The sequence below is a fragment of the Pteropus vampyrus genome, unplaced genomic scaffold (assembly GCF_000151845.1).
Source record: "Pteropus vampyrus isolate Shadow unplaced genomic scaffold, Pvam_2.0 Scaffold26, whole genome shotgun sequence".
In the NCBI taxonomy this organism is placed as follows: Eukaryota; Metazoa; Chordata; class Mammalia; order Chiroptera; family Pteropodidae; genus Pteropus; species Pteropus vampyrus.
The window spans coordinates 11,016,063-11,031,794 of NW_011888807.1; the positions used below are offsets into that span (position 1 = coordinate 11,016,063).

The following is a 15,732-nucleotide window of genomic DNA, read 5'->3' on the forward strand; positions in this document are numbered from 1 at the left end:
AATGAGGGAGCTGCTCTAGAGCTGACTTCAAAGATAAAGGAGACCATGTGGGAAGGAATGAGAATGGCATATGGGAACTAAGAATGGCTCTTAGCTGATAGCCAGCAAGGTAACAAGGACCTCAGTCCCATAAACATAAGGAATTTAATTCTGCAACCATGGGAGCTTAGAAGAGGTTATTGAGCTCTCAATGATAAAACTGCCTTTCTAACACTATGATTTTGCCCTTATGAGACCCTGAGGAGAGAATACAACCATGCCATGTCCAGATTTCTGATCTATAGAATTTTGAGCACATCCATGGACATTATTTAAGTCACAAAGTTTGTGATAATTCATTGCATGATAAAACAAAAACAATATTTCTTTTTTTAAAAATATATCGAACATGCTATTTAACTTCAAAGAAAAACATTCCTTTTCGATATGAATCCCTCAACACTTACAAAGCTGATCTTTGTGAAAAAAAGAGCCAACAATTTATAATTTATGTGGCTTATCACTTCAACTCATTCTGTTTTCACAGACCTTAAGATTCTTGTTTAAAATTTATTATTCCAAATGACAATCTTCAGAAGTCATCATGCTCATTATAAAAATCATGTTACAGGAAAGTTGAGGAATGAATAAAGGAGTATTTTTTTTTTAAATGATGATAGATTAAAACATGGCCTATTTCTAAATAATTATTTTTCTTAAGTTTCAGTTGTTATAAGGATATAATAGTGAATATGATATGCAAGATCCATACTCTCACAAACATTACATTTTAGAAGTGAGAATATAGCCAGTAAAAAGGAAAGAAATGGAAGATAACTTCAAGAAGTGACAAGGTTGATAAGGGCAATAGGGAGAGTAATGTGATAGTGACAGATGGGCTATTTAGATTGGGTATTCAGAGAAAGTCTTTCTAAGGACTTGACATTTAATAGAAATCTGAAATGATACAAATATCAGTTATGCAAGAAGCTCATAGAAAAATGAGCTTTTCGTTTGCAGAAATAATACCATGAATAAGGACTAGAAGGCAGAAACAAGCTTGATGAAAGAAAATAGGCCATTGTGGATCAGTGTAGAAAACAATATGGAGAAGTGAGTTTAGGAGACATGGAAACTAGATATTATGTAGCCTTGCTTCCTAAAATAAAGTACTAGAATTCAATATGATGTACAGTGGGAAGAAATATGAAGTTTTTAGGTAAGGAAGGAGCATGATATGACATGTTTTGAGAAGATCATTTAGTAGGTTGCTTATGAATCCAAGAGTTACTTCACGGCATTTTAATATGTTTCCAGTTTTGTTATGCTTTTTTAAATATATTTTTTCCTGGTCTTGTATCCTTTTTTTCTTTCTTTAGATGCCCTTATTGTACCTATGTTAGCTTTTCTTTTCCTGTTTTCCTTCAACTGTAAGGTTGGAGATGGTATAAGTAGAAATTCAAGATCTATTTGCAAAATCTTAAATAAGACTGAAATATCTGATAAACTCATAATAAGGTTTTAAGTCATAAAGTTGTACTAAATTTAAGTTGTACTAAATTATTTTCCTTTGAATAGAACCTAGTTGTATGTGTTAGACTGGTAGTGAGAAAATATCAATGATCATTAGAAAATTTGTATTTAGTAAAGTTTTTATATGGTATTAGACATACTTGGGAAGTTTTTGATTCTGTTAATAGGAATGATAAAGAGGAAAGAAATATATTTTCAAAAAAGTCAGAATATCATATTTGATATTTGTAGTTTAAAACAGGTTAGCTATGTATTATTCTCTCAATGACTTGTGTTTATTTGCTAAAAATTATACAATGACAAATATATTGTTTTTAGTCATAAAATACACATTAGTATGGCAACTAATAAATATAAATGTACTAATGTGGTGGGGGGAGGCAATAATTGGGTGAGAGAGGGGGAAAAACTGTAGCCTTATATGAAAATTGAATCCTATACTAGCTCTCTAATGTCTCTAAAGCCACTGCAGTACCTGTTTCTTAGAACTATCTACTTTAGTGTCTCAAAATAATAGATTCTTTGTTTTGGGTTAATCAGTTTTTATTTTATTTCTAGGATATATTTTTATTTTTGTGCATCTTTTAATAAAATGCTAGTCTGATAGGGCTTAACCTAAATATCAGTACTTGTGTAATTCTAGAATATTTAATAAGTGTATATAGCTCTGCTGTTATGTTAAAAGGGATAATATATACAATGTAGTATTTAAAAGCCTACAGTCACTAAGATGACCTGGATTCAGATTTTTGTCTCACCACATAATAGATTTGTTAACTTGAGCAAGTTATATAGCCTCATTATGCCTAAATTTTCACCTTAAATAAAAAAAATAATAATGTTTCTACTTCCTAGATTTAGATGTAATGACTTTAGGTTGATAGGTAGATGAATTGATAGACGATGATAGATAAATAAGTGATAGATGATAGATAGATGATAGATGATAGATGATAGATGATAGATAGATAGATAGATAGATAGATAGATAGATAGATAGATAGATGGATGGATGATAAATGACAGACATATAATACTTAATATGTCATCTGGAAAATGCTAAGCATTTAATAAAAGTTTATGATTATTTATAATACTATTAAGACTGCATGGTTTGATCTTCACCCATAGAAATTACAGAAATAATTTATATCAGTATGTTATGACTATTGAAGTTAAAGTGCATAAAGAAAATGAAGCAAAATTTTTATTTCTGCTTATTAACAAATTCAAAATTAATTAAGATAACCCACTTTTGATCATTAATAAATAGTAATTACATTGACATTCTGTGAATCAGAGCAAGGCATTTTACTTAAATGATAGCTTAGATACACTTTTTAGGCTATATTTGGCTTTATTTCTCCAAACTTGTGAGAAACCAACCTTTTTTAAAAAAATCTTGATTTATGCCTTAGAGAACAAAGTATAAGCCAAGGATAATTCATTGACCTGACAAAAACTACAGCAAAAAGAGAAAAAAGTCAATAGGACTTGGTGATAGTTTATCACTCATGGTGACTGGGTTTATCTCTGGGCTCAAATCAATAATGTTGGTGGAAAAAACTTAGATGGAAGAATGCACTGAATGTCTTACTAGTTAATATATCTATCTGGTTTTCCTTTACTTCCTTTCTTTAGTCCAGTGTATTACTCTTAAGGAGGCACTAATATATTAATATATAAAATATACAGTTTATCTTTAAATGACAGAACTAAAATTAAAGTCAATTTCTCATCAAGTCATTCATATATCTAATCACACTTATATTAGTAAATTAAAATTGATAAGATATTTAATTACATTAAATATTGTTTAATCTCATAATTATAGCTCTGTTATACATTGCCCATAAAATCATAAATCAATTGGATATTAAAATTGTCATTAATCTTTTTTTCTGACAATACTTATTCAAAATAATAAGGATATAAATTTTTACTGCCGTTTAATCTTGGAAAATTATATTCATAAAATTATCTGCTTTTGCTCTAAAAGGCTCGCATTTTTCTTTAAATTTTTAGAATATGTACATATCTAAGAAAGGCAGCACCAATAACTATTTACTAACCTTAACGTGCTGGATAATTTATACATAACATGAATATTTTGTTCTTTCAATTATCCCATAGTTTTGGAGCTGGCCAAACCTAAAATTAGCCTAAAAAAAAACTCACTTTCAAATAGCTTACTACTTTCAATTTTTATATTAGTAAACAGTTGATGGTAATATATTGAGCCCTCATAAATATCACACACTGGTCTCAATATCTTACATGTAGTATATTATTTAATGCATATAAAATCCTTATGAGAAAAAATCTAGTATTTTCTCTAATTTACAAGTGAAGAAATGGGTGATCCAGGACCAAGTCCCCACCTTACCTCTTATTTTCAAATCATTCTAGTGATATAACATGTCTTGCATAAGCAGGAAACAAAGCTCCTGCCTAACCTTTAAAATAACAAACAAAAAAGCAAAAATAGAAGAATGTAGTTGCCCCCCCAAAAGTTATAAGCTTTGTTAAGAACTGTGAAGAGTGAGATATTTTACCCTACTTGCAAGCTAAAAATTAGCTTGCCATGATTCTCCAGAAGCTAGTAGAAGACACAAGATTTCTGGGTCAGATGTGGAGGAAAATTTATTACTCATAGCAATAGTGTAGCCAAGTATCAGCCTTTAGTGGGACAGTTATTAAAGTCCTATTTACATTGGGTAACAGTAAGAAAGCCGGGTGATATCTGCATACATGGTCTGTTACAGGGATGGAACCCTGAGCTTAAGAAATGTAATTTTTTTATTATTATGGTTTCTAAACAAATATACTCTCTGCTATAGAGGGGTAAATGACCCTTACCTTTAAAGGCTGTTTGCTATAGAAGCACCCTTGAAAAGGCAGTTCGGCACAAAGGACAATCAGTACTTTTCTTGACATAATTGTGTAAAAATGTGAGAGCCATGGGATTTGTTTTTCTATAATCTCTTTCTCAGTTCCCTAATATGAGCCAATTTTTGTACTCAAAATCCATTGCCTAAAGTGCTGGCCAAGTTCCTAAGAGATACCCCCTGTGACAGTACAGTAAGTATATACCAAGAAGATTCCCAGAGTTCTTCTCCAAAAGAGAACTATTGAGATTACTATCCACTGGTAAAGGGATTTACTAGGACCCAGACATTTCTAACACTACTAAGTTAGCATTGATACCCAAATAATCTTGGCCCACCTCTTAGAGTAGGAACCTACAGAGGCCAGGTAATAAATAGAGCCTTGGTTAACATCTGACTCATAGTGGGTTTGCAGATTCTGCAGGTTTATCCAATGGTCATCAGCTCTGTCTATGAGTACCTAATTTGAATTTATATACTTGGTATTTAGAAGACCTCTATACTTTTTTTGGATTGTAAGACTTATTTTAAAGAACAATAGCAAATCTTTGAAAATATCACCCATTATTGCCAGTTAAAAAAAATCAGTAATAGTACTGTATACCCAATGGAGTTACAGAGATTAGTGTCACCTACAGAAACCAGATATATTCTGAAGAATTATGGTAACCTACCATAAATTTATGTACGCAGCTGCCCTAATCATAACTTCTGTACCAGATGTGATCTTTTTGCTAGAGCAGATTATTATTAAGGCTATTGATTATCTCTTCGTTTGACATTGATTGGCAAATATGTTCTTTTCTATTCCAGTTAAACCCGGGGATTAGAAATAGTTCTCTTTCACCTCGCTTGAACAATAGTATTAACTTACCATTTTGTTTTAGGGTTATATTAACTGGCCTTACCTATGTTATAATATAATCTGGAGATCCAAACTGTGGATATACCATAGAACATCACATTGATTTATTATTTCAACAACATTGTGATGACCTGATGATTGGACAGAATGATTAAGAAGGAGCTGATACATTGAGGCCTTCTTAGGATACATGTGCTTCTGAGAATGGAAGATAAACCTTACATAGGTTCGGGGACTGGCCACTATAGTGAAATTTTAGAGTTCTATTAGCTTGGGGTTGCCAAATCATTCCCTGCAAAATAAAAGACAAATCGTTGCATTTTGCATCTAACACACACACACAATATACACACAATATTTGGTAGGCCTCTTTAAACTCTGGAGCAAACATATTTTCAAAACAGGAATATTACTTCAGCCCATATCCTGAGTGAAGTCAGCCAACCCTGAGTGGGACTTAAAGAAGGAAATGACACTGCATTTGGCAGACCCTATGGTGTTAGATATGGCTGTGATGGGAGAATAATCAATATGAGGATTATAGTCAATTCCAATGAAAGAAGCACAGTGTAGGGTATTCCGGAGTGAGGGCCTGCCATCCACAGCAGAGACTTACATATCATTTAAGAAAGTTTTTACTCAAGAATGCAATGTTAATTAAACATCCAATTAATGTAATGTATTGTATCTATAGAATAAAGAGCAAAACCCACATGATCATCTTATAAACACAAAATAAATTTTACATTATTCATGATGCAAATATTCAACAATCTAGGTATAGAAGATAACTGCTTCAACCTGATAAAGGCCTCAGAAAATGACCCAAAGCTAACATATTTAATGTTAAAAAAAAATGCTTTCCCCGTCAGATAAAAAAAAAAACAATCAAACAAACAAAAAACAAAACAAGGAAGTTTGCTACCACTTTTATTTAACTTTCTACTGGAGATTCAGAGCTGGATAATTATGCAAGACTATTAGTAGATGACATAATCTTGTACATAGGAAACTAATAAATCCATAAACAAATTATTACAGCATGTAAATTAGTTAAGCAAGGTTGAAGAATACGAGATCAATATGAAAAATTCAACCACGTATCTGATAAAGGATTTGTATCTAGAACCTATAAAGAATTCATATACATGTGGGTTTATTTCTGGGTTCTCAGTTCTGTTTCATTGGTCTGTATATCTGTTTTCCTGCCAATCTCATGCTTTTTTGATTATTGTTGCTTTATAGTGTAATTCGAAGTCAGTCAGTGTTATATGTCTGGCTTTGTTCTTTTTTCTCAAGATTGCTTTGGCCATTCCAGGTCTTTTATGATTCCATACAAATCTGATGATTTTTTCTTCTATTTATTTAAAAAAATGTCAATGGGGTTTTGATGGGGATTGCATTAAATCTATGTATTGCTTTGGGAAATATGGCCATTTTAACTATGTTGATTCTTCCAATCCATGAACACAAAATATCTTTCTTTTCTTTGTGTCTTCTTTAATTTCTTTTAGTAATGTCTTATAGTTTTCAGTGTATAGGTCCTTCATATGCTTCATTAGATTTATTCCTAAGTATTTTATTCTTTTCATTACAATTGCAAAGACTTTTTTAAATTTCTTTTCCTGAAATTTCATTTTAATATATAGGAAAATTGGAAATCCACATGTAAAAGAATGGCATTAGACTTCTCTCTGTCACTATACATCAAAATTAATTTTTGCTTTTACTTGCCTTGCATTTGAGGTCAAATTTATAAAATTCTCTCTAAAACCAAGGTTCATGAGTTTATTATCTGTGTTTCCTCGTATTCAAATTTAAGGAAATACAAATCAAAACCACAATGAAATACTACCTCACACTTGTAAGAATGGCTATTTTCAACAAGACAAGTAACAACAAGTGTTGAAGAGTTTGTAGGGGAAAAGGAACCTTTGTAAACTGCTGGTGGGAATGTAAATCGGTACATTCACTATGGAAAACAGTGTGGAGATTCCTCAAAAAGTTAAGAATAGCATGATATAGAAAATGCAGTCAGCAGTAATATAATGGCTACGTGTAAAGCCAGAGGGAAGATAGAGTAATCTGGGGAATTGTTTCATAAACTATATAGATGTCTAACCAATGCATCATAAACTTGAAACTAATCATAAAATAAAATGCTAACAAAAAGTTAAGAATAGAATTACTACATGACTCAGCAATGACTTTTCTGGATGCCTACCTCCAAAATTTGAAAGCATTTATGCAAAAAGATATATGCACCCCCATGTTTATTGCAGCATTATTCACAGTGGCCAAGATATGGAAACAACCAAAGTGACCTTCAATAGATGATTGAATAAGGAAGATGTGATACACACACACACACACACACACACACACACACACTGGAATATTATTCAGCCATAAGAAAAGATGAAATGCTGCCATTTGTGACAACATGGATGAATCTTGAGATAGTTAAGCTAAGTGAAATAAGTCAGATAGAAAAAGTTGAGAATCATATGATTTCATTCATATGTGGGATTTAAAACTGAAAGCAACGAACAAGACAAAAAACAAAAAAACAAAACTAATAGATAGATACAAATAACAGTTTAATGGTTACCAGAGAAAAAGTAGGGAAGGGAGAGGTAGGTAAAGGTAAAAGAGGTCAAATATATGGTGATGGTAAGAGATTTAACTTTGGGTGGTGAACACACAAATGCAACATACAAATGATTTATTATTGAATTATACATTTAAAACCTATATAATTTTATTAACAATATCACTCCCAATAAATTTAATTAAAAAAGAATTCTTACAACTGAATAATAAAAAGACAAAAGCTCAATTAAAAAATTAACTAAATTATAAATTTTAATTTTAATTTTAAAAAGCTATCTGAATAGACATTTCATCAAATGTATACAAATGGCTGATAATCACATAAAATATCTTTAACACCATTAACTATCAAAGAAATGCAAACAAAAACCACAATAAAATATCACTTCATACTAAGATGGTTATAATCAAAAAATAGGTGACAACATGTTTTGCCAAAAATCTTTGCATGATTATAACTGTGAACAAACATGTAGCAACTTCAGACAGAACAATATGATTATCAAGGGTTAGATAACTCAGGAATGAAGATATGGCTCACAAAACAGGTTAGCACCAACTCCTGACCAAGTGAGCATGAGAGAAACTTTAAAAGGACAAATTAGAATAAAGAGTATTATTATTAGTTGCAGCCCCAAGGCTAAATGTAGCAACAGAGATGGTAGTTCATCTTACTCACCTCCCTTTTTTAAGTGTAAGAAAAGACCCACAGAAAACATGGAAAAGTTGCTCCCAAAACCTGTGAAGAAAATTATATCTACATAGCAAAAAAAGGAAACTGTGGCAGTGGCAAGACTACACCTCACAGATCTCAAATTTTAAGGAGTGTAATTTACCAAGGCCCAGTTTTTGTAGTTTAAAATCCATTACTATATTTTCACTGAGGCCACATTCCTGCTTCAGCTGCTCTAAGCTGGTGACTAAATGTAGCTTGTATGCTAAGCTGAGGCATGTCCAAATTTCGGGAGACGAGTTTTCTCTGTTGTGTGATTTTGGATTGAGAACTAACTCTCTGATGACCTTGTTCAATTTTCCTTGGATAAAATGACTGTCTGTCTTGCCTCTACCAAATCCCTTTCCTTCTATTTTTCACTGTCTTAGTTTATATCAGACTGAGGGGCTTCAACAATAAACATTTATTTCTCACAGTTCAGGAAGCTGGCTAAAATCAAGGTGCTGGCAGTTTAAGTGTCCAGTGAGAGTCTCTTTCTTGTTCATAGACAACTGCCTTCTTTCTGTAGCTCACATGGTAGGAAGGATTAGAGGGTTCTCTGGGGTTCTTTTTATTAGGGCACTAATCCCATTTACAAGGGCTTCAGCTTCATGCCCTTATCACCTTCCAAATGCCTCACCTCCAAATATTATTACATCCGTGGTAGTGTTAGGTAACTAGTCACACATGTGTGACAGGGGAACAAAGGAATAGAGGCCCAGCCTAGAGACTACTCAAAGAACACCCTAATGGTAGTTAGAGAATCTCTCCTGCATCCCTGAAGACAAAGGACTTGAAAGGCCATAATCTATAGCTGGTTTAATCCGGTCACAGATGCCCACAACCTCAGCCTCATTATATCATCATTATAGCACCATGTTTACGCCTAGAAGTTTATGAATCTATAACAGACTGAATTCTGGGTGAACTCATTCACACTAGGCAAAGTGTTATATACAGCAGCCAAGTGTCAATCAAGATGACCCACGTGCCAATCACCTAAGAACACTTTCGTAAGTATCTATCATGGTCCTAATATAATGCAGACTTCCCCCTCCCCCAGGGTTACAACTCTCTATCTTCCCTGGCTAACCAGTACCTGCTTACTGGGGTGCATATCCTCAATTCCAGGTGATCAGCCAGCTTTAGGCTTGACTCATCTTCTACTTCAAAATCGTGCCTTTAATAAATACTTTTATAACTGTCACTGAGTGGAAATCCATTTTTTCGTCAATGATAAGGACTGAGAACTGTGTGTTACCAGAACTCCGATAGCCGCAACAATAACAGCAGGATTTCAACATACAAATTTTGGGGGGGCACCAACATTAATTTAGAATTCTCACAGGGTTAGATTTGCACATTGACATACTCAGCTTTCCCAGCTTCATCCTTCTCCCTCCTTATTTCTCTTCCAGGTTATATCCCATAATAAAAGCTATGCATGTTTAATCATTAATCGAGTCATGATATTTGATACTGAGAGGATCTGTACTAACACAGTAATTACTATTATTAGCAACTGTTAGGTACCTCGTAGATTTCCCTTCTTTCTTCAACAACACTGACTCAAGACCAAGAAACAGAATATCTGCAAATAGCCCTTAGCTGATTTCTAAAATGCTTTCCACTTCCTTATCAAATTCTTGGTCTCACTGTTACCTATTGATTTCTGAAATTCCTATAATTTCTGGTGTAGAAGGTACAGGGCTGCACTTTCTTTAATTGTGTTTAGGTCTCTCACTGAGAATATTTTCTTAATGCCACCCATTATATTAATATCTGTGTCCATGTGAGGTAATGGTGTATAATATTTCCTTTTTGCATGTTTCTGGTTTGTATGCCATGATAATGTTAATCTCATATAATTTAATTTTATGATATACTTTGTAAAGAATTATTATTTCTTCCTTAAATGTTTCATAGAAATCAACAGTGAAGCTATCTGAGTCTGAAGATTTTTTTGGAAAAGATCTTAACCTCAAATTTAATTATTTTAATAGAACAAAAATATTCAGGTTGTCAATTTCTTCTCAATTAAGCTTTAGAAGTTTGTATCTTTTAAAAAAAATTAAAATTTTATATAAAAATCAGTTATATTAGCATAGTTGTATATATATATATATATTAATATCTGTATGAGCCATAATGAGATTAAAAGAATAATCAAACTTTATTTTCATTATGAATAGTCAGACATGACTTTTCCATCTTTTTTTCTCCTAATATATTGGTGTCTTTATATTTCTAGTGTTTTATTATGTTTTTTTAAAGATATGTTGAAAAGGCTTACTGTCTTTTAATCCAATATAACAGTCTCTGCCTTTAAATTGGGTTGTTTGGACTATTTGTGTTTAATATGATTACTGATGTTTGGGTTTAAATTGCTCATCTTCCTAGTTGTATTCTGTTTGTTCCATTTGCTCTTTGTTTCCTTTTCCTCTGACATTTTTTTGTCTCTTTTTGGCTTAATTATAGATTTTATTCCACTTTATTCTTTGTTGCTTTATTACCTTTAATTCTTCATTGTCTTCTTTTAAAGATTAAAATTTATAGTATATATTTATATATTATCACACTCTAACTTGCAGTAATACTATCTCACTTCATATATATTATAATATCCCTATATCAGTATATTTTCATTTTCCCTACCTGGCCTTTGTGTCACTTTTGTCATATATTTTATTTCCACATTGTTTTTAACTCTTAATTACACTCTCATTATTTTGTCTAAAATTTCAAATTTAAAGAGATATTAAAATAAAATAGAATTATTTAATGTTTGCTCACACAATCACTATTATCAGTGACCTTTGAGTAGAACCAGATTTCATCTAGTATTTTTCTTTTTCTGAATTAGTTCCTTTAACATTTTCTGTATTGCCAGATTTCTAATGATAAATTATTTCAACTTTTATATATATGTGGAAAGTTTTACTTTTATTTCATTTACAAAAAATAATTTTGGTGGGTAGAGATTTCTAGGTTGATAATTTTCCCAATTCTTCTTTAATACTTTAAATATGTTTCTGTGTGATTTTCTAGTCATATTGCTTCTGTCCAGAATCCTATTGTCATTCTCTATGAAATGTTTATTTTGATCTGTTCTTAAAATTTTTCCTTTACTGCTGGTCTTCTGCTATTTGATTATGATGTAGCTATCTTCATATTTCTTATACTTGGAATCCATTGAACTTCTTGGAAGTGTCGGCTATTAATTTTCCTCAAATTTGGACATTTTCAGCTATTATTTTGTAAATGTTTTTTTTCTTCCTCATCCTCTTCTCCCATTAGGGAATTCCATTATTCTGTATATAGCAGATTAAAGTTAACCTGGAACTCATTAGTGTTCTTCTCTTTTATTTTTTTTTTTAAACTTTGTTGAAGTATAATCTTTATAATATGAAATTGTTTTTTCTTAAAGTGTACAATCTAAATTATTTAATGAATTTACAGAATTGTGAAATCATCATTCTCTACATTTAGAATATTTCTTTTACACTCATAAGTTTCCTTATACACATCTATAGTCACTTCCCATTTTTGCTCCTAGGCATTGATAAACTACTTTCTATCTCTATAGATTTGCCTTTTCTTTAGTACTTTGCCTTTAGTACTTTCTTCTCTTTTGTGTCTGAATAATATTCCATTGTATAAATATATCACATTTTGTTTATTAAGTTATAAACAGTTGGGCATTTTTCACTTTGTCTATTATAAATACTTGTGCTATAAATGTTTGTATACAACTAAGTGGATATTTTATTATTTTTGGATAAATTCCTAGATGTAGAATTGCTTGGTCAATGATAAATATATTTCAAACATTTTAAAACTGCCAAATTATTTTCTGAAGTGGTCGCAACATTTTATATACCTAACAGCAACGTGGGAGGGTTCTAATTCATTTGCATTCTCATTGACTTTTGTTATTGCTTTTTTTTTTTTAATAATGGTTGTTCTTGTGGGTTTAATATGGCATTTCATTGTAGTTTTGATTTACATTTCTAATGGCTAATGTTGTCAAACTTTATGTGCTTTTTGGATATTATATCTTCTTTAGTGAAATGAATCTTCCAATCCATAAAAATTCAATGGGACTCCAAATATTTAGGTTTTGTAAGAAAATTTATTTTAGTAATGTTTTGCAGTATCTATTATACATGATTTCACTTATTTTGTTAAATTTATTCTTCATTATTTTATTTTTTGATGTATTATTGTTAATAAAATTGTTTTCTTAATTTTATTTTGTATTGTTTACCGCTATTGTATAGGAATACAATATAAATATTGACACTGTATCCTCTGACCTTACAACTTATTTGTTAATTCTAGTCAATTGAATATTGTGTATATTCCTATCTATATGTTGTTGGATTTGGTTTGCTAGTATTTTGTTGATTTCTGCATCTGTATTCATGAGCAATATTGGTTTACATTTTAATTTTTTTTTCTTTCTTTTTCTGGTTTTGGTGAAATGAATTTTTGTTTGTTTTTGGTAGACTTTTTTCTCTATATATTTGATTTTCTATTGCTTTATCTCTAAATTTGTTAAACTTTTTTTCAATTGTGTCTATTCTAAATCCCAACTGGTGTATTTTTAAAATCTCAGACATGGTTGTTTTCATCACCATAAATTTGATTTCAGTCATTTTTATACTCTCTTTGTTTCTATTTATAATGTTCAAGTGTTCCTGCACCTTTTTGAATATATGAAATTAATAACTTGCAATATTGTTGCCTACTAATTCCATCTAATTACTTTCTGTGTCTGTTTAAATTGATTATTCTCCCCATTATGGGTCATATTTTCCTGCTCTTTTGGATGTTTTGTCATTTTTATGAAGACAGATAATGTGAATTTTATCCTGTTGGGTGCTGAATAATTTTGTATTTTTTATAAATATTTTTTAAGCTTTACTTGGCAGCACTATAAGTTACTTAGAAATAATGTGATTCTTAAAAGTTTGCTTATAAACTTTATTAAGCAGGGTCAATACAATCTTTAGTCAAAAGCTAATTTTTCTCAACTATTGAGGCAAAAAATTTCTGAATACTTATTCAATGTCCTGTGGATTATGAAGACTTTTTTCTCTCCTACTTGTGGAATCTCAAAGTATTTCTAGCTCTTGTGAAAGTTTAATATGGCATATTAAACTTTCACAAGTATTCCCTTTTCTTTTCTCGTGTATTTTTGTCCCTGATCTCATTTCATGTAATTTCCTCCCATGCATACATAAATGGCTATTCAAGTGAGAATTGCAGATCTCTGTACAGCTCTCTCCTTTTTAATAAGATGCCATGCACACTCTAGCCAACTCCATATCCTCAATTCAAGGACATTGCCAGGCTCCTCCTAGGCTTTTCCGCCTTTCTGTGCTAGCTGAAAACTCTTACCAGATAGTGAAGACGGGCAATCACAGTGCTAACATTGATTGTTTCCCCTTTGTCAGGTCACTATCCTTTACTGCCTAATGTCCTAAATCTTCACACTATCTTTTTAAATTCCATTCCCTCTCATATATTTTGAAATGTTAGTGATTTATTACACTCATTCTGTTCCTACCAACAACATAGAAAAACACTGGCAAATAAAAAGTATATATATATTTTCTTTAAAAAAATAGAAGACTTAAATTTATTCCTGTCTACCTATAAATAAAAATGCCTAAGTGACGTTAGGTGACTTGCTCAAGGTCCCAAATGTTGTTAGTGATAAAGACAAGACACTAATCCAGGACTTATTCTATTAACTCATAATTCTTTGAATTACTAATAGAGTTTTCAAAAATTAAATGAAAGTAAACAATCATGGCTTACTAGATATTGTTTTAAATATAATTTGATCTAAATTAAATGATTTATGGGCAAAATTTATGAGGGCTTTTTAAAAAACAAAATATAATCCACCACTCCCTAGAATGTTAAGAAGTTAAATAACACTAGACTTTTTGATGTAATAAGCAATATATTTTGGAAACAATAATTTTAAAAAATTGTTATTTTTTCTGGATTTGAAATAAACAGAAATTAAGAAAAAGAAGATATAAATATAATATTTGTTTTACAACCTCCTAAATTAACCCATGAAGTACCCAAATGCAAAAGGACATCGGAAGTAATTATCATGAACATTGCTTTTAATTAGCAATCAGCATTTACATTGTGATGACATATTATATCTATTCCTTAATGAAATATGCATGTTATAAATCTCATTCATCTTACATTAGCCGCTTAGCCTTTTGGACACCAGTAAAAAATTTACCTCATAATTTATTTCAGTTATTATGCTTATTGGCCTTTCATTTACAGTAAAATGATTTATTAGGAGTAACAGATATATTATTTGCACCTATTAATAACCCTAAATCTTATTATTATGATCAATCTCAGTAGACCAAGAAACTTAGATGAATATTCTAAAGAGAATAGGTGTCTTCCTTAAGATCTAGAATTCATGTTAGTGTAATAACTATTGTGTAACTAAGACAAATAGTCCCATGTGCCTGGGATTAAAATGGGGTCAAAGGGCAATTCAAGCCAAACTCGGTATCTTAATTTGCAAATACATAGCTACACTCAACAACCCACATTACCAGACCTCCTGGGAGTTCTTATTAATAGAAAATAGAAATATTTAATAATTTTTCCAGTAGATTCATAGAATTCTCAATAAAATAGATAACTATAAGGTGAAAAAATTTTAGTCTATGGCCATGCTACTCTGAACAAGCCCAATCCCATCTGATATTGAAAACTAAGCAGGGTTGGGCCTGGTTAGTACTTGGATGGGGGAATGCCAAGGAAGACCAGGTGCTATAGGCATAAAAAATAAAAGTAAATTAAAAAATAAAGGATCGTAAGCTGACAAATTCCTTGTAATAAGTGAGGTCAACCAAGGGTTACCTCACCTAAAAATTAAAAAAAAAAATTAAGATGAAAAAATTTTACAATCCATAAACAAGATGAAAAGTGATTACATAAGGATTAAATCAAGGTAGAATCTTTCCAAAATGGGCTTATTTGAAAACTAGCAAAATTGTTAAACTTTAAAATATCATTATCAATTTGGTCCAAATAATGTGCTATTGACAGAAAAAAGACTACAGGACTACAATACTGTAATACAAAGA

General features: G+C 31.1%; 1 pseudogene; it reads left to right on the forward strand.

Moving 5' to 3' along the window:
- Window positions 1–15,305: 15,305 nt before the first annotated feature.
- On the forward strand, window positions 15,306–15,424 carry LOC111737441 (annotated as a pseudogene).
- Window positions 15,425–15,732: the final 308 nt, after the last annotated feature.